The 24,221-nt window shown below is 43.6% G+C and overlaps 1 protein-coding gene across 1 annotated transcript in view; it reads left to right on the top strand.

Moving 5' to 3' along the window:
• The window catches only part of PRKX (protein kinase cAMP-dependent X-linked catalytic subunit), a 395,625-nt gene that overhangs the window by 208,148 nt on the left and 163,256 nt on the right, over positions 1-24,221 (top strand). The gene's annotated exons all lie outside the window — the stretch shown is intronic.

Genomic DNA, 24,221 nt, shown 5'->3' with positions numbered 1-24,221 from the left:
TTTTCGGCCATTGGCATCGATGTAGGATTTGCTTCATATGGAAGCATGCTAATCAGTTTTGCCAATTTTGGAGTTCATACTGTTGGACCTGGTACTTTCTGGTTGTCTGAGGTGGTGCCCAATCCAGGCAGAACTTACCACACGTGTCAGGGTTAGGTGATCACACTCACTGTATAACCCTGATTAGCTTGACACTGAACAGTCAGGCTTATCACAGAGGCAATGTGTAAAGCATTGGCAAAGTACTCTCTCTCAGTAAATAGAGAGTCACAAAAGATAATTCACACGTGGTGTATGTAAACGAAGATTGTATTCAGCACACACATTAACTAACGCAACATGAACATCATGTATTTCTTGGCATAAATCACACTTGGAAATATTACTAGCAGAAGTAAGCCCAACATTGTTAAAATGACATCATTAATATGCACACCTGGGTAACAATCCTTTTTTACCCCAGAGCCCTGAAGAAAGTGCAATATGTTGTCAGAACGGGGCCCACCACGGCAAATAACACATTTCAAATCTACACGTTTCTAGGGTATCAGGAATGTGTACACATAGGAGTCTATAATACTTTTCAGCAGCACTGTGGACCAACTCTGCACAGTTGAAACCAATGTCAAAACGGAATATTTGTTAGGTAATGAAACAAACCAGTAAAACACCACTGCACTGTGCAACTATTAGCAACCTGTTCTCATGCAGCACACTCCCACACAGCACCGTAACGAGGTGCAAAGGATATGGGAAAGTCCATATGAAGCACACACATGCTTGCCCTCTGCGCTGTAACGCGGTGCAAATGATAACTGGCAGGCTAGATAATATGAATGTGGACTCTGTGGCACAATCGCACCCACACATTTGTTACCCCCCATACTCTGCCCACAGGATAGAGAAGAAAAAAAACACCCCTTACTATACCAATTTAAGGCCGGAGTCACAATTCATCAGGGGCTCATGAGAGAAGGCTAGAGTAACTATAGGGGTAATCAGGCAACAGTCGACAAATGAAGGGTGGGGGGCTGGCCACCACTCTGGAAGTACACCCATATTATGCGGAGCAGAAATAGCTACAGGCTGCCCCAGTTCAATCAAGAAGTTCTTCAATTCGCCTTCCGACACATGTCCAGTTCTGCAAAGCACAGGGGGCGGGGTCACACAGTCTCTGAACCTGCTTCCGATCACTCTGGAAAGTGTTACTCATTACCCAGACCCGATCCGGGCGATACTACCTGGCAACACAGAAGCCATCGGGCCGGGTGAGGAGAGGGCAGCTGATTTACTGCACTAAGGGCAAGGTGGAACACTGTGAATGGGGGGTTGCAGCGGTCCCTGCCCCCCAAGGAAAATGTTACACAATGTGATATGGTTTGGGGGCTCCACAGAAGGCAATCCGTTTTCCAGGCGCAGTCCTTAGTTCCACACTCACACCGTGCTGCGTTCAGGATCTAGCAGACGAAGTAGGTGCTTGATAGGGCACTGCTCTCCAGGTGAAACACGTAGACAGTGTAGGTCCCTCACAGGAGATCTTTGATGTCCCTGAGACCTCCACAAAAACAGAGGAAAAGCCAACAAGCCTTTGTAGAGCACACTTCAGGGTGCCACACATCAGCAGGTAGCCATCCAGGCCAGCCACTGTTCAGGCAGGGTACACAGTCCCTTCCAATGGCAGTCTCCTCCATGTGCATAACAGATTCCTCTGGCAGTGTGCACCACACAGTCCAGGATGTCTGGTCCCACTTCCCCGCAAGTGTATCTCTGACCTGCTGAAGTATGGTACCAGTAGCTATACTGTAGTGTGCCTTTGAAGTTGTGGGTGGTTCAGAGAGTTCCCCTTTGAATCAAAGTTGTCTTCTCTAAATTTCAGTCCTGTCCACCATGAGTCCTTGGAAGGCAGATCTTGATCTTTACTGGGACCATGATCTGGCTTATCGGAGACCGAGTGTCAAAACCTCTTCCCCCCCCCCCCCCCCCCCCAAATCTATCTAGCCAAGTTACAAAATGGCAGAGGTCTGTTGTTCCAGTTGTATGATGCTGGGGAATGCACAGATGTGAACTGGGATCTACTAAAAGGCCCACAAAAAACAGTATAGAAGTGGCATTTCTGAGCTATTAATGACAAATCCACCTTTACCACAAGGGGGGGATTTGCCATTGTGAATCAAATGATAGTAAACACCATGAGGCTGCTCCACTGCAGCTTAAAGTAATCTCAGCCATTCCCCCATGTAAATTTATGGGGAGAGCATACCTCATACATAGTGAAAACACACATGGGGGTGGGGTTCTGCACTACCTGGGCAGGGAACACACGCTTACCTGCCCGACCTTTCACCTATAACTTACTCACCCTAGGGGGGCTCTAGTGTTAGTGAATGGCACCCTTCGCTTTGGCCAATGATTTAGAAAGGCGAACCTGGGCATAAGTGCAACTGCGCACATACAGGCCTGCAATGGCAGGCTTCAGGCATGTTTGAAAGTCTTTTCTTGTGGGTGGCACAGACGGTGCTGAGGCCCACTAGTAGCCAGTGCAGTACCTGCCCTGGGTATGTGGTATACCTCTTTACAGGGTACTCGCAGGTACAGCACCTAAACCAATTGGTTATATACCATTTCCTAGCATAAGTAGGAAGGTTGCATGCGCTTTCACACTGCATTACAGCGGGAAAGTGCCCAGAGTCCTAAGGCCACTAATAAAAGATCAGGAAAAACCATAATCAGGTCCTACACTAAGTTTGTTACATTTTGAAACCAAAGACGCACTTTATTTGAAGACACGCTGAAGGGTCGGATGCTCCAGCTCATAACGTAAGTGATGGTATCTCCTATATGGTTGTGGTGGTGGCTAAGCATGAAAAGAAGAACGATTAAGCAGAACATCCTGGTGAAGGAATACTCAAATAACTGGCTTTGTCAGGGCTATCCATTGAAAAAACACCAAGAAGGCCACTAGCCTGGGCACTTGGTGAAGATGATCTCACCATCCCAACGCACTCCACCATGTCATGAGATTGCTTTGCAGGGAGCACACTGGTAAAATGTCATGTCTCTAACTAGGAAAGAAATTATTACAGAATGTCTAGTCACCGGCAATCTATAACAAAGTATGTGAGGCACTCTAATGACAAATTACTAATGGCTTGAGTCTGCATTCAGATATTTGATCCCCAACAATACCAATGTTTTAAAAAAGCTTCATGCACTTAAAGCTAGCACATAATCACAAAACTATTTTTCCATTGACTGCCCAATTTATCAAACAAACACAAACCTATTTCCTAAACTAGGATTTACTTATATTAAAATTGATGGTAAAAAATGTAGTACAAGCCACTCCACACATCCTCTTTTCATAATAGGGTGATGGAGGTAAATTATATTATTGTCATAACCACCAGACAAGTTATTTTCATCTAGTGTTGACTGGGTCCTGTGCCAGACAAGGAGATTTCAAAATCTAGGGACTCTTTACCAAGAAGAGTTAAAACCACTGTCTCTTACACTTTGTCCTTTAACTCTCTCTTTACATTAAAAGTAACATATGACGGCACTCAGTTGAGTGACACTGAGGAGCTAATAACTTATCTCACAAAACTTTCACAATAGTCTGACATGGGTCATTTTGTTAGAATGGGTTAGTCTCGACTAAAAAGCATCTCTAGATATTTTCACTTGGCTGGGGTGGAGAGGACAGGAAAGTAGTAAATATGTGGCACAGTTTCAGCGGCTTTCCCCGGCTTGGGCAATAACATCTGTTGCATATCTAGGCAACCTGGGCCGGACAGGCTACCGGGCTTTCCTTAATTAACAATGTGAAACAAATGTTTTAAAAAGTAGGCTTTAAAGCTATTTGTTTTGCATTGTTCATTTGGAAGCACCTCCATCTCCCCAGCAACTAAGTCGGCCCCTCCGCAGTGAACCTGGACCCCACCCTAGCAAAAAATGCCCGATAGCCAGTCCGGCCTTGTAGGCAACAGAACACTCACTATTTAGGGCAGGATTCTAGGAGTAGATTGGAGGGATTCCACTGTTCTGTGGAATTTCAGTGTAGACTACCCCTTTTTGTCTATCTGAACTTCTGTAGTTAAAATGGTCATAACCTTTTGCATCTAGTTCAGCAAAGAAGTTTATTAAATGACTGAATTAACTTGCTCCAGCAAAGACATGTTATCTTGTGTTGGCCTCACGCAAATGGTTAATTGTAGGGCATCTCCCCTTCACTGTTTTATGTCTAGGGCTCAAAAAAACTGGGGAGTCTTGCGCAAGGTCAAGTGTTGAAAGGAGGAATTAGATAATGCAGCCCTGTATTTGGTGTTGCTGCTCCATTTAAGCACTATTATGGTGAAGAGACTGTCATTGCTAATGATTTAGGTAGGACTGCAGATGCTTGTATTCAACATGGCGCACTTTGGAATTGAAATAAAAATGAAGAAATAGTAAAATATACATGAAGCCAGACCGGGTGTGTGCTGTCTCCAATTCTTGTAGCCGAAAAATAATACTGAGTAAATTCAGAGGAACAAGGCTTGGGATCCTACTACATATTCTTGGGTTATACAGACCACTGAACCAGCTGCGTAAGATGTGATGGTTTTAGGAAGAATGACCGGATTCCACTTTGCTATAGTCTCCACTAATATTTTAACTGGGTGTTTAGCAGTCTGATTTGATCCCTCCCATCAGCCGCATAGATTCACTTAATGCAATTTATGCATTGCATACCAAAACGGGGGCACTCTCACCCTTGTTATCTGCACTGGCCCAGGACATCTGGGATTAGGCCATTCGGCACCACATTCAGTTCTTAGTGAAGCATCTGCCAGGGGTGGATAACTACATTACAGACCTTCTAAGCAGGATGCATCAATAAATTCATGAATAGAAGAGGACTCCAAGTCCTCCAAAAGTACTTTTTCCAGTGGGGCACTTCCACCACCGACCTGTTCGCCACTGTGCAAAAAAAAAACACCACGCCAAAGCTTTACCTTTAGGTACCCAGTCGCTGGGCAATGAACTATGGATATACTGATCAGGTAATGAGCCGATGGCAATGATCCTCATCCAGTAGCCCCATGGTGACCTAGACAACCTTGATACTCCATGCTTTTAGAGATTCTGTACATCTCCATAAAAACTACTGCTGAGGGCTCATCTTCCAACTCTGCAACAGGATCAATTCAGACAAAAGGACCTTTGGCAACTGAACCGAACCATCCTGCTTCTGAGGTCTTGGAGTTTGTTACCTGAAACTTTGGGAGCACTGTATGCAGATCCTGTGTGCTATGCATAAACCTACCACTCATGCCCATTATGCAACTAAGTGGAAATGATTTGCCTTCATAAGCATATAGATCCCCTAAGTCTGTGCAGTACATCATATGTTACTTGCTGCATTTGCAACAACCGCGATTGGCATACACTTCTATCCGTTTACATGCAGCTGCAGTAGCAGCCTATTTGCAAATTCAGGGGTATGTATCCCGCTTTAAGATTCCTGTTATCAAGACCTTCGTGGAAGGCCTTAAATGGGTCATCCTGTGGAAATATGGATTTTTCTGATCAGTTATGTCCCCTATCTTGGACCCCAACGGTTTCATGTATGAATCACAAGTACATGTATGTTCCCTCCAGTTCCAGTTATGAAGACGCAAACTCATGTGCGTCCACCGTCAACATGTCCTCTTTCAGATCCGCCATGAATAGGCTGGATATTCCATTCCTAAGTATGAAAGGCCACCGGCTTTATATGGTTCACTTATGCCATTTTACAGTCCAGGCAAGTAGGCCCTGATTCTGTCATCAAGCTTTTCTTGCTTTCTGCCTCTGAAGCTCCAGTCTGAGCCTGCATCTGTGACCATGAACCTTGTCTCATTCCCTGCGCGGCTCACGATGCCTGACATCAGCCTGTTGCCTGCCAAGAAACTGTATTTCACCTTCGAAATTATCTGCTCCGCTCCCTGCCCAATGCATTCCTGTCTAGTAGTTTAAGTAAACATTCTTCCAGCTACCGAGCAAAGGCCCGGCTTCTCTGTCTTTATGCAAGTAATTCATAGCCTTATTATTATGGAAGACTTCTGCCCTCGCATCTAGTGTAGACACTTAGACGCTTGTACACGCACTAACAGTCAGTATAGGCAGTATAGAATAAGATTCTACTCTAAGAGACCTCTCTTTTGGATAACATAGTTCTTTAAACATAGGATGTTAGATATGATTTGGGATTAGGTTGACTTGACCCTCCAGACATCTGTCGCCACATGTAGAGCTAAATGTCAAGTCCCCTTCACCCCCTAGTTGCACGTCAATCACACGTCATGCTGCTGCGCGCGCATTTCTGCCAAGTAATTCTGCTAACGTTGCGAAATTCTTTCATGGAACCACCCTATTATGACATCACACTTAATGACGTTCTTTAGTTACACCCAGTTACACCTACTTTTGCTACGTATGTATGTTTTATCTACACTATCAATTGTTACGCCTCCTGCATTTGCTTCACTGTAATGCCTATTGTATAAAAGTAATTACTTATCAATAAAGTGTGCTTCACTTCCTGAACCTCCGTGGTGATGGAACTTGGAGTCACCGATTCGAATCGTCCATTGGAATAAAGCCCATTCCGAACCTCCAATACCACGGATTCTGCCTCTTATTTATTGAGCTATTTTTATTATGTTTCTGTATCAAATTAAGTCCCGGTAATTAAATTATTTACCACATGAATGGCGCCCGAACAGGGACACTTTCTCATCTCACGCGCCGGCGGTGCGTTGCAGGCCCGGTCTCCTGCCACAGCTGGACGGACAACAACGCGTACCAGCAGGATTTCCTGTATCTCCCTCCGGTCAAGCGGGGGCGACTGAGGCTGCGATCAACACCCAGACGAGGCGGTGAGAAGTGCGAAGTATCCCGACCAGAGCCTAGCTGAGAGAGCAAGATCCGAGGTATACAGAGGCCCACCAAGTTCCGAAGTTCCGAAGTTCCGAGGTTTCCGATGTCCCGAAGTGTCCGAAGTTTTCGAGTCGAGTCCAGTCCGGTCCAGTTCAGTTCAGTTCCGTTCCGAGGCCTTCCGTTCCGAGCTACCCGGTGAGTACCATTACTGGGGAGGCGTTCTGACGTGCACATAGGTTGTGCCGGTCAAGACGGGTTTGGGTACACAAATCCGGTCTGCACTGTTTTAGCAGTGTATCTGTACTGTTTAGCAGTATATCTAGTATATCAAGTATATAAATTCAGAATAATTCAGTTAATGCCGAGTATTATGTTTAGTGATTAAGTTTCCTTAGAATCGTCATCATCATTGTTGCTCATTTAAATGTTAAATGTTAAATGTGTTAATACGTCCTGCATATTGTGGTGTGAATGACTGTTCATCACTGTGTTTATTGTATTAAGTTTGTTCAAGATCAAGTATCAGACCAGTTCTCAATATGCCGCTCTTTTCGAAATTAAGACAGTTCACAACTAGAAAAGGGGTACTCGAAGAAGCTGTTCCTATTCCTCCTAGGGACACTCCAGGGTACTTCATGTATCATAAGCACGGCTTAGACGCTATACTATTTCTTGATTTGTGGGTAGACTACACCAAGGAATTACCAGAAAGTCAGAGGTGGCCCGCAGCTGGGACCTGGGATGCAGAGTGCATCATGAAAGTAGAGGAAGAGTTATGGAAAAGGAAAGCCAGACAGTCACAGAAAGACGCCGTTGAGTAATGGCGCAAAGAATCTCATAGACGTACAGAAAAAGCACTCCGACAGGAAGAGAAAAATAAAGAGAATTCAAATAAAGTCCGAGAAAATCTATTAATTGAAGAAGGTACGCGAGTGAAATCAGAACAAGTAGACAGACAAAGAAATGCCCTTATGAAGGGTATGTATCCCCTTCTGGCCGAGGGATTACCTAAGGCTACTCCGGGGATACCAAAAGACTTGCCACCCCCATTATTTCCAATAAAAGTACATCCTAAGGGGCATCCTAGAACCGCAGAAGATGTTTTTCTTTCCTCATATTTAGATGACGCAGCTCCCGAGTATGCTAACCCCGCCCCACATAGACCGTGGGCCGGGGAGGTTCAACGCCAAGATCCTGTATCTGTATCTCTACAACAACAAATCCTGACACAAGTTCCGGCAAGCACATCTGTTTCCACATCTGTTCCTACAGCTACTTCTATAGCTGTGTCCACACCTATAGTTGCTGTATCGCGTTCTACGAATCCTTTCACGCCCGATACCCCAGACGGGGCTACCGGAGGTGCTACCAACATTTTTTCTACGCCACCCAGAATAAATAAACTTACTTTTCAAGAGTCAGCACATCCACGTACCCCCAAACTCATAAATTCCCGCACGCTTAAGGAACTTCTTGTAGATTGTAGATATGACTCTGTGCCCGGCAAAGAGGACGAAATGATCATGGCATCATTACGTATCAGACGAGCTGCGGTGTATTTAGGGAAGCTACCAGGAATGACTATGCATCTAGATAGTATATATCATTTTGTCCAAACAGGGCGAGATTCTGAATGTATTAACAGAGCTATGGAATACCAGAAAGTGGAAATACAGGGGGAACTGTTACGTTTCCTCATAAATTGTGTGATCAGAAATCAAGACCGACCGGGGGTAGACCCGGAAACAATGGAAACTCTTACCAGATGGAGCCAGAATATATCAGAAGGGAGACATGATAGGCAAAAATGTATAATAGCCATGTGCAGAAAGATCCGTAAAGAAATAGAACGCCTACACGAAGAGAGATTAGCGGTAGACCAGTTTGAACAAAACGAGGAGGAGGAAGGATCAGGACTGTCCACAGGACAGTCAGAAACCATAGCCTATGTAGGTAGAGGAAGATCTTGTAATCGTACTAGATGTTTTACTGACCCGATACGTCCGATATGTCCAGATAATAACAGGAATTTCCAAACACCTATAATAAATATAAGGTCCCCCGAGCATTCGTTCCAAGCCGCTGACAAATTACTGCGAGAACGAAGGGGTTATCATTTACTCGATTCTATGGATGAACATGAATTAGCCAGGTCAGCCGTTCATTGGGTTGACAGTCCCGGAAAATATGGTGATGATACAGTAGTACACACATTTTTGAACCTCACCCCAGATGAACAGCGTTTAGCTGGGATTTATATGATTCAACAACTTCTTATACTATATAAAAGCCAACATTCAGATCCTGGTCCCTTACCTGATATATTGACTGAATTACTCACGAATAGATGGAGAGGTTCAGGTACTAAGCTAATTAAAGAAATACTAGAATCAAGAAAGCAGTACATTCTTTTTGTATGCCCAGAACATGTCTCACTGCCCATCAAGGAAAGACCGATGTATTACATGGACAGACAGAATCCCTTACGAGAAGTACACCCAATAAAGGGCGAGGACAATCAGTTTAAACGTGTATTTGTATATACGCCCATATCGAAAATAGAATTGTTAGAAATGAAGAAAGTGGTACCCAGTCATGACAAAGACCCAGCGGGTTTCCACCGAGAAATTAAAGACATGTTACTCATGGGAGAGTATACCTATCCCGACATTATGACAATATTAAAGGTATTAATGCCTGCTGGCATTTATGAAAAACTCAAGGAAAAAGAGTGGGAGGTGGGAGACCAAAAGATAGACTGGACAGCATTAGAAAATGAAGAAAAGGCCCGAGGTCCAGGTTCGGGGCTTGGGGACAAAACTAAAGCACTACCAGGTTTACTAGTACAGGTACTGCCGCGTTTATTAACTACGAAAAAGGAAGACTGGGGTGCAATCTCAGTTTGTAAACAAAAGCAAGATGAAGACACTAGTGATTTCTATGCCCGATTTGAAAAATGTTTTGGTATAAATAGTGGCATAAAAGCAAGTAGCGAATCATACCCACATCTGTTTGTGACAAAATTAGTTGAAAATTCCTTGCCCCAAGTGAAGAATAGAGTATTAAAATTCGAGAGTACCTGGCAAGGTAATACCCCATCACAAATGTTACAAATGTTACAGTACCATTACAATAGAATTAGAGAGGAACAAGAACATGAACAAAGACGCATGAAAGACACGAAAATGAAAATGCTAGTCTCTCAGACAGTTCCAGCTGAAGGACATAAAAAGGGTACGACACATTCCGGTGAGTCAGCAGGACCTGTAAAAGGGACATGCAACTATTGTAAACAGCCAGGACATTACATACACGATTGCCCAGTCCTGAAGCGTAATATCGCCACAGGTAAAACACAGGAAAGACCACGGCCACCTAGACAGGATCAGAATGAACAAGGAGCCCCGCAGCATGCACAGTCCATGCCAGCTCCACAACAGTCTATACAGTTTGTGCCAGCTGCACCAGCGCTGCCGGTTGCTGCCACACAAACCACGACACGACAGCTGTACCAGACCGCACAGTATGACTATCCTGATTATCAACGATATGCATGAACCAGCCTAGAGAGGGAAGTTGACTTACCCCTTATCGAGGTCCCTGTAGACCAAGAAGGACCTTATGTACATAGTGAATTATTAGGCCAAGATAGAAAATTTTTACTTGATACAGGGGCAAGTCGAACAACAATAAAACACAGTGAAGTTCCAGGGGCACCCCTCTCAGGCTCACAGAATATTTCCCTTGGTTTTTCAGGAAAACCTATTGTTAATGAAGTATCACAGCCTCTTCCACTTACGATAGGACCCTTGACCAGAACTACAGATTTATTGCTTACTAAATCATGTCCAGAAAACTTGTTAGGTATAAAAACACTGAAAGCTCTAGGAGCTATAATATGTTGTTCTCCGGAAGGAGTAAGATTGTTTTTACGTGATTTCAAAGGTCACTATGTGTCTCGAGACATGGATCCCCGACTGCAGACTTTACCTACACATTTATGGGCACAAGGCCCTACTGATGTTGGTTGCATGAATATTACACCATATCGAGTTACACTAAGGGCAGGAGTGGTATTACCACGAATGCGACAATACAAGTTACCACCAGATGCTGTAGTGGCTTTACTACAAATCATTGACGAGCTCATTGCCCAAGGAGTGGTTGTGGAAACAGACTCCAATGTATGTAATTCCCCGATAATTCCGATTCTTAAACGAACAGATCCAAAGGCCCCGCCAGTATATCGATTGGTTATTGATCTGCGCGAATTGAACAAATGCATTGTGCCACAATTCCCTGTGGTCCCAGATATCTCGTCATTACTGACAGCTATTGATTCTGAAGCAACATTCTTTACTGTAATTGATCTCAAGAATGCCTTTTTCAGCGTACCTATAGATCCGGAAAGCCAATACTTGTTCGGATTTAGTTTAAATGGACGTAGCTTTAAATTCACACGCGCACCTCAAGGATTTACAGAAAGCCCCAGCATCTATAGCCAAGCACTGAAACGAGAACTCGACAGTATCCACATGCCAGTAAACACTGCCCTGCTTCAATATGTCGATGATCTGCTGATCACCGCTAGAAGCGAACCTGAATGTGAGAAAGCATCACTGACAGTTTTACAATTTCTAGCCGAAAAAGGGCACAAGGTGTCCCCTTCTAAGCTGCAATTCTGTGTCCAGCGAGTTGTTTATCTTGGACACTCGCTGTCCAAGGAGGGAAGGCAGCTTACACCCGACCGCATTCAGTTAATAGCTAACATGCCAATACCCAAGACACAAAAGGAGGTGCGGGCTTTTATAGGCCTCACTTCATATTGTAGGCAGTGGATCCCTCAGTATGCATTTCTAGCAAAACCACTCATTCAATTGACAACACAGGAGGCAGCCACATCGACTGTTCTCCCTTGGACTCAGGAACATGCACAAGCTTTTGAAAGCCTAAAGAAAGCCTTATGCCAAGCACCGGTTTTAGCAACACCATGTTACAATAAACAGTTTACACTCTTTGTTACAGAACGCGAAGGTACTGCCTTGTCAGTACTCACACAGGAACAGGCAGGATCCCACAAACCATGTGCTTATTTTTCTAGTACATTAGATCCCGTAGCTCAGGCTTTGCCTGCATGCCTGAAATCAGTGGCAGCAACAGCTTTAGCAATCAGACAAAGCGATGCCATAGTGTTAGGACATCCATTGACAGTTCAAGTACCACATGCAGTAGAGGTTCTTGTGAATCGAACGCAAACACAACATTTGACTATAGCGCGACTTACAGGGTATGAATTAACATTGTTTCAGCCACATATAGAAATCAGACGTTGTAACACATTGAATCCTGCCACACTTTTACCCGTAATCGGAACAGACCCACTAGCTCATGATTGTATTGATGTTATTACAATCACAACGAAACCCAGACAAGACTTGACAGATGTCCCATTGTCAGACCCAGACCTAACGTTGTATGTAGATGGTTCATGTATGAGAACAAGTACAGGAGAGTTAGTGGCCGCTTACGCAGTCACAACAGACACTGAAATCATTGAAACAAATTGCATAAATACCTTGTCTGCTCAAGCAGCAGAGCTCGTCGCTCTGACACAAGCCTGTATTCAAGCCACAAATAAAAGAGTCAACATATACACTGATTCACGTTATGCATTCGGAGTTGTACATGACTTCGGCGTGCTGTAGCGAGAGAGAGGTTATTTAACTTCTCACGGTGCCCACATTCAGCACGGACCCCTCATTCATGCCTTATTAGATGCAATACATCTACCCACTGCAATATCAATTATGAAATGTAAAGCTCATACGAAAGTTACTGATATCATTTCTCAAGGCAATGATCTAGCTGACAGAACAGCTAAACAGACTGCTCAAACTCAAACATCCGACATGACAAAGACAAAAGTCCCGACGCCAACACATTGTATGACGGTTAAGGATCCCACTCTTGATGTAATTGACATACAGACACATGCTACTCCAGACGAAATAAAGAAATGGACTGAATTAGGAGGGATCCAAACGGATCAAGGATGGATGACGAAGGAAAAATCTGTGTGGTTCCTTCCTGATTCAATGGTCCAAGTCATTATTAACACTGTACATAGTCCAGCGCATCTAGGAGAAAAAGCTATGCTAGACAGCATTCAACACATTTGGTTCAACAAACATTTACGAGCAGCAGCCAAACAAAAAGTTCGTACCTGTATGATCTGTTGTCAGTTCAACCCAGGAAAAAGCATTCCCGTAGAACAGGGTGGATTTCAGCCTCCTGATCACCCTTTTGAAGTCCTCCAGATGGATTATATCCAGATGGAACGATGTCGAGGATTCAAATATGTTCTCGTAGTTGTCTGTGCTCTTTCCCGTTGGACAGAGGCATACCCGGTTTCAGATTACACTGCCCCGAATACTGCCAAACAGTTAGTTCGAGAATTCTTCCCACGATACGGTTTACCACGTGTTGTCTACTCAGATAACGGCCAGCCGTTCTCATCCGAACTAATGAAACACGTTTCACTTTTGTTAGGTTATCAGTGGAAGTTTCACTGTGTCCGACACCCCGAGGCAGCAGGTCTCGTGGAAAGACATAATCAGACCCTGAAAATTAGATTGTCCAAAATATGCAGAGAGAAAGGTGTCGACTGGGTAGTAGCGTTACCAGTTGCACTCTTTTACATGAGAATGGTAGCACACTCTCGAACAGGGCTATCCCCTTATGAGGTGATCTTCGGTAGACCACCAAATATGTGGGGGACGCCTATACCACGTAAAATAACTGATATTGACTGTAATATGCTGACAGATTACTTGGCTTCCTTGATGTCTGCACTACAATCTTGTCGTTCACAGGTAGCTGCAGCTTTTCCTGACAACACTGAGGTGAAACCCCATGACGTAGTTCCGGGGGACCTGGTCTTAGTGAGGAACTTTGATCGGAAGTCTCAGCTGGATCCTAGGTGGAGGTCGCCTCAGCTCGTACTGCTTACCACAAGGACAGCCGTGAAGATCGAAGGCAGGAAAGGCTGGGTACATTCAAGTCATATCAAGAAATTTCATGGACTACCATCGGATGTAAATACCACACCTCGTGTGTCTTCACCCATTGACTCAAAGCTTCCTTTGGTTGAAATGAGTAATCACGAACAATATAAACTAAAACTCAGGTCTAACCAGTCAGGCAATTTGATTGTTTAAGTCCTCTCCAAGGTGAAGCGGTTGAATTTGTCTCTGACATGTATCCCTTAGACCTGAATAGAGAAAAAACCCGAAAAATGTTGAAACGACATGCATACTGTAAATCACTGCGTAGTCATTGCACAGTGACGTTATTAATTTTGTTTTTCTTAAGTCTTTTAATAATTACTGCAAGTATATTGTTGCACATATATTATCCTATTTCTAGACATGTTTATAATGTTACTGCTGAACATTCTTTTAGTGAATTACCTTCGCATGAGTTGTCTTATAGATTTGCGCTGCGCAATAATACGTTTATTAGTATGTTACATCATTCCCATCAGGTTAGCAATGCTACAAATTGTTGGATATGTGGCCGACTCCCTCCCTATCAGAATTATAAAGGAATTCTACCTCTTTTTCCATACCCATTCACACACAACGGCTCCTGTGGAGCATGGTTTAGTTTAATTAATTCCCTAGATTCAAATTCTGCAGTTTATCAAGACAACTGGGTATGGGGAAATTTAAACTTAGTTTTACTTAAAGTCTGCTACCCTAACAAGGAGGGACTTCCCAAGAGAACAGGAACTGATCTAGAAAATGAAGTTTATGGATTAGGTAATTTTACGCCTAATCTTATGATCCTAAATATCGAATCCGAAGCTACTCCAATTTTGCCCGCCATGTCAGTATTTCCAGTAAAAGGTGAATTATGTGTAAGAAAGAATGGTTCCATACATATGGGCCATAGTAGATGCACTACTGTAATAGAATTCAGTGATCAAGGCAAGTCGACATTTAGAGCTTCCCGCCATTCCTATTTTATATGTGGTCAGACGGCATATGTACGTTTGCCTCTAGATTGGGATGGTACCTGCTACATTGGATTCCTTTTGCCACCTGTTTTCCTAGCTCCTCCCGATTATCACAGAAATACTCATTTAGTACACAATAGAGAAAGGAGAGATCTCCCAATAGTCGATTACACTGAAACAGCATGGGAAAAATACACAGATTTCAATAAAGGTCTCTTTCCCTATATAGGTACCGTTACTAATAGTAAGTTGATACGTAGATTAACTAGAACCCTTGAAGCAGTAGTGAACGAAACTATTTCCGCCTTAGGCAATTTAACAGAAGAACAGTCTGCTATGCGGATTGTTGTGCTTCAAAATCGTCTTGTCCTTGACGTCATCCTGGCCGATAGGGGCGGAGCTTGTAGGGTCATCGGATCAAGTTGTTGCATTTTCATACCAGAAAATTCGCCATCTGTATATAAAGCCATAACTCGCCTTCATAAGATTGTAAGCCAGATACACCAGAATCCAGGCACCTGGACTTGGTCCGGTTGGTTTTGGAGTGTATTATCTACCTTTGGATGGAAGGTCCTATCCTTCCTAGGTATTGGCTTTCTCATACTATTCAGTTGCTGTCTATGCCTACAATGTGGACCAGCGATTTGTGGTCTGTGTGCCACATCGTGTATTCCACCACCAAGATTTCATTCGTCCCAGAAGAAAAAAGAAGAACAAATGATGCTATATGAACAGATCAATGGATTGATGAAGATTGATATCTCTTGACGGGCAAGTAGGGGACAAGGAGGGAATGTGGAAATATGGATTTTTCTGATCAGTTATGTCCCCTATCTTGGACCCCAACGGTTTCATGTATGAATCACAAGTACATGTATGTTCCCTCCAGTTCCAGTTATGAAGACGCAAACTCATGTGCGTCCACCGTCAACATGTCCTCTTTCAGATCCGCCATGAATAGGCTGGATATTCCATTCCCAAGTATGAAAGGCCACCGGCTTTATATGGTTCACTTATGCCATTTTACAGTCCAGGCAAGTAGGCCCTGATTCTGTCATCAAGCTTTTCTTGCTTTCTGCCTCTGAAGCTCCAGTCTGAGCCTGCATCTGTGACCATGAACCTTGTCTCATTCCCTGCGCGGCTCACGATGCCTGACATCAGCCTGTTGCCTGCCAAGAAACTGTATTTCACCTTCGAAATTATCTGCTCCGCTCCCTGCCCAATGCATTCCTGTCTAGTAGTTTAAGTAAACATTCTTCCAGCTACCGAGCAAAGGCCCGGCTTCTCTGTCTTTATGCAAGTAATTCATAGCCTTATTATTATGGAAGACTTCTGCCCTCGCATCTAGTGTAGACACTTAGACGCTTGTACACGCACTAACAGTCAGTATAGGCAGTATAGAATAAGATTCTACTCTAAGAGACCTCTCTTTTGGATAACATAGTTCTTTAAACATAGGATGTTAGATATGATTTGGGATTAGGTTGACTTGACCCTCCAGACATCTGTCGCCACATGTAGAGCTAAATGTCAAGTCCCCTTCACCCCCTAGTTGCACGTCAATCACACGTCATGCTGCTGCGCGCGCATTTCTGCCAAGTAATTCTGCTAACGTTGCGAAATTCTTTCATGGAACCACCCTATTATGACATCACACTTAATGACGTTCTTTAGTTACACCCAGTTACACCTACTTTTGCTACGTATGTATGTTTTATCTACACTATCAATTGTTACGCCTCCTGCATTTGCTTCACTGTAATGCCTATTGTATAAAAGTAATTACTTATCAATAAAGTGTGCTTCACTTCCTGAACCTCCGTGGTGATGGAACTTGGAGTCACCGATTCGAATCGTCCATTGGAATAAAGCCCATTCCGAACCTCTAATACCACGGATTCTGCCTCTTATTTATTGAGCTATTTTTATTATGTTTCTGTATCAAATTAAGTCCCGGTAATTAAATTATTTAATTTAATATAGATCCCCTAAGTCTGTGCAGTACATCATATGTTACTTGCTGCATTTGCAACAACCGCGATTGGCATACACTTCTATCCGTTTACATGCAGCTGCAGTAGCAGCCTATTTGCAAATTCAGGGGTATGTATCCCGCTTTAAGATTCCTGTTATCAAGACCTTCGTGGAAGGCCTTAAATGGGTCATCCCATTATGGTTGCCTCCATTGTCCGCTCTGAACCTTAATTCATTTCTCACAAGATTTAGGTGTATGGCTTTTGAACCACTACACTTCTCCAGCATGCAATTCTGGTGATAGAAGGTAGCTTTTTTAAATGTCTGTACATCTGCAAGTGAAATCAGTGAGCTGCAAGCTTTGACTAAGGAGGACCCGTTCTTTCAGGTTCATAGAGATAATGGTAGTCTAATGGACTAACCTAAACTTCCCTTCCCTTTTCACATCAAACTGTTGATTTGCCCAACCTCATTTGGCACCCAAACTCCCTGACAGAATGGGCATTACACACTGTTGATATAAAGAAGGCTCTTCTGCATTACAATGATCGGGCCAAATACACTAGTAAGACAAGGACCCTGTTTGTGACTTTTGGAAAGCCTGACGTTGGTAGCTCATTTCCAAGGCAGGCATTTCTAGCTCAATTGTTAAATCACTTAAACATGCTATGCTAAGTCCAAGCATACACTACATGTACCCCCAGGCCACATTCCACAATGAAAACAGGTAGCCACTTTGACTTTTCTGGGTAGCATTCCTTTAGCAGAGATTTGTAAGGCTGCTACCTTGTTAACACCTCACTTGTTCACTAAACATTGCTATGTGGACAGTCGAGCCCACCAGCATGCTTTATTTGACCAGGCAGTGCTGAGAACATTGTTTCAAACATTTGCAGGATCTGCTCCCTAGCCACTGCTTATGGAAGGAACTGCTTTGCAGTCTGCAGATCATGTGTCTCTACAACCATTTGTGCTGTGGATTGAAAATGTTAGATACCCTGCCACCATCTGTAGAGTGGCGTGCCCTAGACTCGTATGTATCCTCCCTGGTTGATGGGACTGATCAGATGCCTGCATTTTGGGTATGTACCACAATGCACTGTACTTACTACTGTATATGACATTACAGTCAACTTACACTACTCACATGCTGAGATGAAAACAAACTGATCTAGTCTTTTTCCTGTTGCATTGTGGGCTAAGGATGGAGTCACAACAGACCTTGTGATTAGAAAACAACTTTGAAGAAAACCAACTTGCAAGCATCTGCACACAAAACTAGATGGCAGGAGAATGCAGAGCATGTGAATCTACACAACTGCATGGTACAAACACTGGGTTACAGGGTAAGTAACATTCCCCTTTAAGGCCAATATGTGGTGTGGTTGTTCGGTATGATTTTTTTAACCATTAGAATGAATTTGGCCAAATTTAAGCTTAACCCATGTTTTTTTGTGATAACCTAAGGAACAATTTAGAAATGTTCCATGTTACCTTACCATTATTGAACTTATCAAGCCATGCGTGCAGTGTGAAATGTGGTCTACGGTTCCTTAGTGCTTGCTTTGCCTTGCTTAAGTACTCCATCCCATGCCATTATGGTTGAATCCACCCTATCTTCATTTCTGTTGCCGAATTGGTTAATTCTTTAAGATTACCTTAGTGAGGACCATGCTCACTCGATTTAGCAATGGCTATTAAAATGTAGTTAGTCTGGTCACAGGAATGATCAACCGATCTTTCCAAGATAGTAGTATTTTTATGTTTTTAATTCCTAACTGGGACGATAATACGATGCCCACCACCTCGTCTCATCTGAAAATGAAACTCTAGCCCACCGAGCTTGGCCAAGCGCTGTAGATGACGTTTTCATCCCTGCTACCCCAGCAAGTTGCTGTTGGTGATTTTCTGTGCTGGATTGCCCTTAATGGCTCACTAATGTTTGGGTAGACCACCACCTTATTGTACTTGAATGTTGGCACACCGTGTTGTGGTTGCTGGCTTGCCTATAGTACCTTCTGTGGCCAGGGCTACCAGCTTCTGTCTTGGTAACTTGTATAAAAGAATTTCACCTCCGCAAGAGACGTATTTTTCTCTTTCAGATGGGGATTCACCCTCTGGTGTTGCACCCAAGATTAGGGGTAAAGTACTTATGAAAAGGAAAAACATGAATGAGGCATCAAGCCATGCTTTTGGATTTGGTAGCCCCCGCGCTACAATAGATGTTGGTGCTCATAGCAGCACAATAGAGAGATCTCAGTTACCTGGGACTAGGAGAAGAGGTGCCCTTAGCGGCATTATAGATAATGGTGTTTTGTATAACATCAATGACTTTACGAATGACTCTGACCTTGAGGAAGATGAATTCATATTTGACCCACAAGATACCCCTGAGGATCTTGACGAAGATCTGGATCTACCTTCAACTTCCTCACTCACTGTTAAAGATTCTTTTGGTCAAGATATGTTCAACCCCACTGCCATTAGACACCCTCGCAGCAAAGAGTGGTGGCCTATGCCTCACGTGGGTAAATATTTATCTAAATGGGTAAGAAAACCGTTGGATAGAGATACGCGCAACTTATTGCGTAATGAATGCCCTCGTCCCTCTTCTGAGGACAAAATCTGCAATACACCCAACCTTGACCCTGAGCTAATCACCTTCCTGTTTAAGTCTGGCAGAGATCCAAGGAAAGGTATTGAAAGATGCCTAAAACAATGCCAAGATAAACTTTTGGACGTTTTAGGCCCACTTTCAAGAATACTTGATATGACTGAACAAGCTCGATCTGATGGCTCTCCCATTGACATTGAATCTCTGAGGGGTTGGGCTCAACGCTCAATTGGTTTCATTGGAAATGCTAATGCGAATTTAATCACAGAAAGGAGAAAGGCTGTCCTTCTCAGGATGAACCCAAAACTGGCTGATCTTTCAGCGAAAGAGGACATGTGTGATGCTAAAAGCTTGTTGTTTGGTGACAACTTTGTTAAATCTCTGGGTAAATATGTCTCAACCTTTAATGCATTCAGTAAAGCGCAATCCAACATGCGCAGAGTCTTCGGTGGAAGACCACTTTTCGGCAGGGCTGACAGAAGGGGACAATCTGTCAGCCGTGGCTATTTCAAGTCCCAGTTTTACCCGCAAGAAGGAAGAGACTCTCATCCCTATAGAGGGAATAGATCAAACTTTTAGGGATTTATTCCCTTGTTACTACTCAATTTTGTTTGTTTTTCTCTCAGATACCAAGGACTAACCGTTTTTTCTGGAGTCTCAAGTTCACGTCGCTGTGTCATTGCAGTCCAAGAGGATGAGCGTTACCGGGACTACCTACTTGTTATGTTGTTAATGTTCCTTTGTTTATGATGTAATAACATTCTTTAAAGGGCTGCATGTTGGGCAGCAAATAAAAGTATTTGCATAATGCTAGCCTCCGAATGTCTTTAATGAAATCAAGATTCTCTCTGCATAATAATTGGAGAATCGTCATTCTCTGACTTTGTGTGTATTATGAAATGTTTACAGTTTTGTCTCTTTCTTTAGGATTTCTCTCCATTCCACAGTTTTGCACTGTATCTAATCCCCCGAGACCTTATCGGCTGCGTCCTTCCTTTTGATCCCAGTCTCAAACAGATCTCGGAGCTGTGAATAAGCTTGTAGCGCCACACCATATTAACAACTTTTCTTTTGCCCGATGGCCTGACTCCTCCTAGACCAGCATCGTTTGCTCATCCTGACTGACATTTGTTACTAACAAAGTCTATAGCTCTGTTACATGACCTGAACATATAATTACATGCACCATAACAATGGCTTAACATTTTATAATTACAGGTCCTGCTGTGACCTGAACTGTCGTCCTTTGTTTTGTTCTGTTTTGTTTGTTGCTAAAACTCTTCTTGTTAAGGCACAGGACAGGGGTTAAGGATTCCTTTCTCCTCTTAATTGCAACGTGGACAAAATTGCCTGTCTTTTCCTTTTACAAATGTTGAAGCTCCTTAAACAGGTCTGACATTAGTCTTGCGACGGGGTGTTGCCACCAGTAAAGCCGTTTAGCATTTTAAAGGAGATTCTGTATGCAGGTTGTGTACGTTTTCCATATCTATCTTTTTTGATTCTTATGAACTGGGGGGGTCACGGATTTTCCAGGCTGTATGGCATGGAGTGAGATTTGGCTTGTGTCGTCCAGCACACACTACATTGGTGTTGAGGTCGCCTCTGCATGGAATAAGGTGCTATGTCTATTTCCAAAATGTTACTGAAGGCTGCCTCTACTTCAACAGCTCATGTTTCCCAAAAATAATCAACAAACTATTATGAAGTAAGAACCATAAAATTAAGCTGGCACAAATCCCCGCATATCCCTTTGCCTTCCACTTATCCCTAACCCAATTCCATATCAAACACTCAGGCAGGAACCAAATAACAATAATTAAAGCACCAAACACAGAAATAACTCTCTTTAAACTTCTCCAAGCATTGAACAGCATTTGCAAGCTCTTCATTGCAGTTCAGAATATTTATTCCCCATTACACCTCTGTAGCTGTTGCTCAAACACATAAACTGTGTATTACCCCACGGCCATATTTCACCAAAAGCCTTAGAAAATATAAGCTGCCGAGTGGACATCGCAGTCCAAATGCGCGCACATGTTTCACCCCAAATTTCTTTTTTTAAATGAGTAGCTAATCTCTCTGGTTTCCACCCCAGACTGCACTAGTAAACTTGATGGCATACCTTGCTGAAAACTGCAGAGAAAGGCTCACTAAGGTAGTTAGTCCCTGTGACCATTCCCCACCTTTAAATGGTGGACCACAGCCTATGAAACATGATGTTTAACCCTTTGTGGTCGTCTTTAACCATCCACTTACATGGTTCAAAATGTCTTTGTCAAGCAGGTCATGGGATATTAGTATTAAACATGAGAAGCTGGATTAGTGGTCAGAGACTGGGACCAGTTTGCAGCCCAGGAGGGTATTGGTGGTCTGATGTTGGCACCTCTGCTGAAATTACTTATGTGGCAGACAGACTTTGGTGTCTTACAGTGCACTTGGTTGGCGCTCTAGTCTAATGTCGTTATTGATTTTCTCACTTAATATCTTGAGCGGAGTCTAAGTGCATGCAGTCAACTCTTGAAAAATTACCGCTTTACTGCCTCCTTATCGCATTAGAGATAACGCTGTTCCGGCAACTGCTGGTGCCTCGGACTGAGGTACCCCTCCGCATAACCAACACCAGCAAGTACCAAGAGAGGTTAGGAATGTTGCTGCCGCTGCGGGTGCACTTTCGTCATGCACGTGGCGGGCCTTGATGCAGGCGCAGCTAGCTAAAATGGCTGCCTTTGAATGGGCTCTCACTTTTAATAGCAGGCTTTAGAAGGAATTATGCAGTGGGTCAAGGGGGGAACCCCAACAGGTATACTACTTTGTCACTGCCAATAATACCAATAACTGGACATTCGGTATTGCTGGTTCTTACTGCGGTGAGTACCGTGCAACTCAATGCACACCGAGTAGTAAATGTTAATGTAAATGTAGTGCATTTATATAGCGCTCCGCACACCCCCGAAAGGGTCTCTCAGGCGCTGTGCACATACCGCTGTGGAACCCTTCCTGGCCTTTCCCTGTGAAGTGCCCACTCCTGGGCACCCCCAAGGTGAAAGCCAGGCATCCTAGCGCTTTTGGGGCCGTTGTGGAGATTAAGCAAGCTATTGCCCAGAGTTGCAGAGTGAGACCCAAGATTAGAATAGGCACCGAGGCGAGAATTATCGGGTCCGGGGAAATTGAGCACAAGACCTGCCGAGGCGGGAATTGAACCCTGGTCCGGGCCAGACCTCTGCATCAGGGTCTGCTGCTCTAACCATTGAGCTATACTTCTCCACCAGTAGTGAGTAGTTAACCTCACAAAAGTAGTTAACTGCCCGCACCCTGGACTGAGCCCATCCGAGGTCGCCTATGTCTGCTGCGAAGTAATTGTGGTGTTCGTTAGCAGAGCAGGTATGAGTAGTGAAAACATTTTGTCCTTCGTAACCTTCTGTGTGTAGTTTTCTGACCCTTCCAGTTTGCAAAATTCACCTACGTTCAGAGGATCCGCGGTGGCTATTAAACTTATGTCATGCAACTATTCCTATGGAAAACTGAAGGGTGTGATAGACAGATGGTGGTCACGGGCATTTGGTTTCTTTGAAAGACGCAGCCGTTCAAACACTCAAAGCACTTTTCTCTTGTTTCAGTGCACACAAGTTTGGATGCTGAAGACAAAATGGCCCAGCACTCCCTATATGCGTTATCACAAGAGAGGAGTGTTTACTGTCCCAGTCACTGTTAAAAGATGTTGCTCCATTTCCGCAGTTTTAAGATTATTTTCTACTTATTTTTTTCACATTTTGTTATAAACAAATTTAGACTGAAGAGCATGTGCGTAATGTTTTCACGGAAATAGCTCGTTTGGGTATTACAAAGTTATGCTTCCGAAAAAAGAAAACGGCAGGCAAGTGCTACAAATGTGTATGTTTGTGGTCACTGTTCACGTGTCGGTCATATTTGCACCGATACTGTAACACGAAACACTTGCCGCAGAACTGGCGGCCGCCAGCCGAGAGACGTACGTAATTGTATACATTTCAGAAAGGAGGTCGGATTCCTGCCTAATGACTCTTCGTGCCATTCTGCATTCCTGTCCATTAGTCTTAAAAGATTGCTTTGACTAGAGTGGAGCGAGTGTTTACTCTTCCTCAGAGGTAGGTACACTCATTTTCCCATTCTGGTCGAAAGACAAAACAGTTCATTGCCCTTGTCACTAAATTACCACTCGCCAGCAGAGCAACAATTACCTATCGAATACTTGTCTCTCTGGTTTTCCGCGCCCTGGAAGTACGTTCAGAAGAAACTTCCGCCAAATGTCTCTGTCAATTGGTAGGTTGGTTCTTCTTTGACTGACAAATTTAAATCTTTCGTTATCTGTGCTAAATCTGTCGTTCCTATTGGATGCTGCACTGGTTGTACTTCTGGTACAGATTTTTACCTAAGTGCACCACCCCCGCAAAAAATGAGTTTCCAGCTTTGTGACATTTGAGGCAGCACAGAGATGGTTTGAGGCAAGTTCTACTTTGATTTTTGCCATAAATCTACATGACCTGTGCTGCTCAAGGCAGGGCTCAGTCGTTTTTTTAGGTCTTGCCTAGGCAGCACTTGCGCTGTCCCTTCAAGACATGCTGTATCTAGGATATGGGCTTGAAAAAACACCTATCTTTTTCATTGGTTCCTGTTGCTGTCCTTTAGAAATGCTGGCTTTTTATTAGTGAATACACTTGGAATTTTGTATCCTTTTAT

Source organism: Triturus cristatus, chromosome 8 (genome assembly GCF_964204655.1).
Source record: "Triturus cristatus chromosome 8, aTriCri1.1, whole genome shotgun sequence".
Taxonomy (NCBI): Eukaryota; Metazoa; Chordata; class Amphibia; order Caudata; family Salamandridae; genus Triturus; species Triturus cristatus.
The sequence above is the reverse complement of the archived record's forward strand: the minus strand, read 5'-3'. Positions and strand labels throughout refer to the sequence as shown.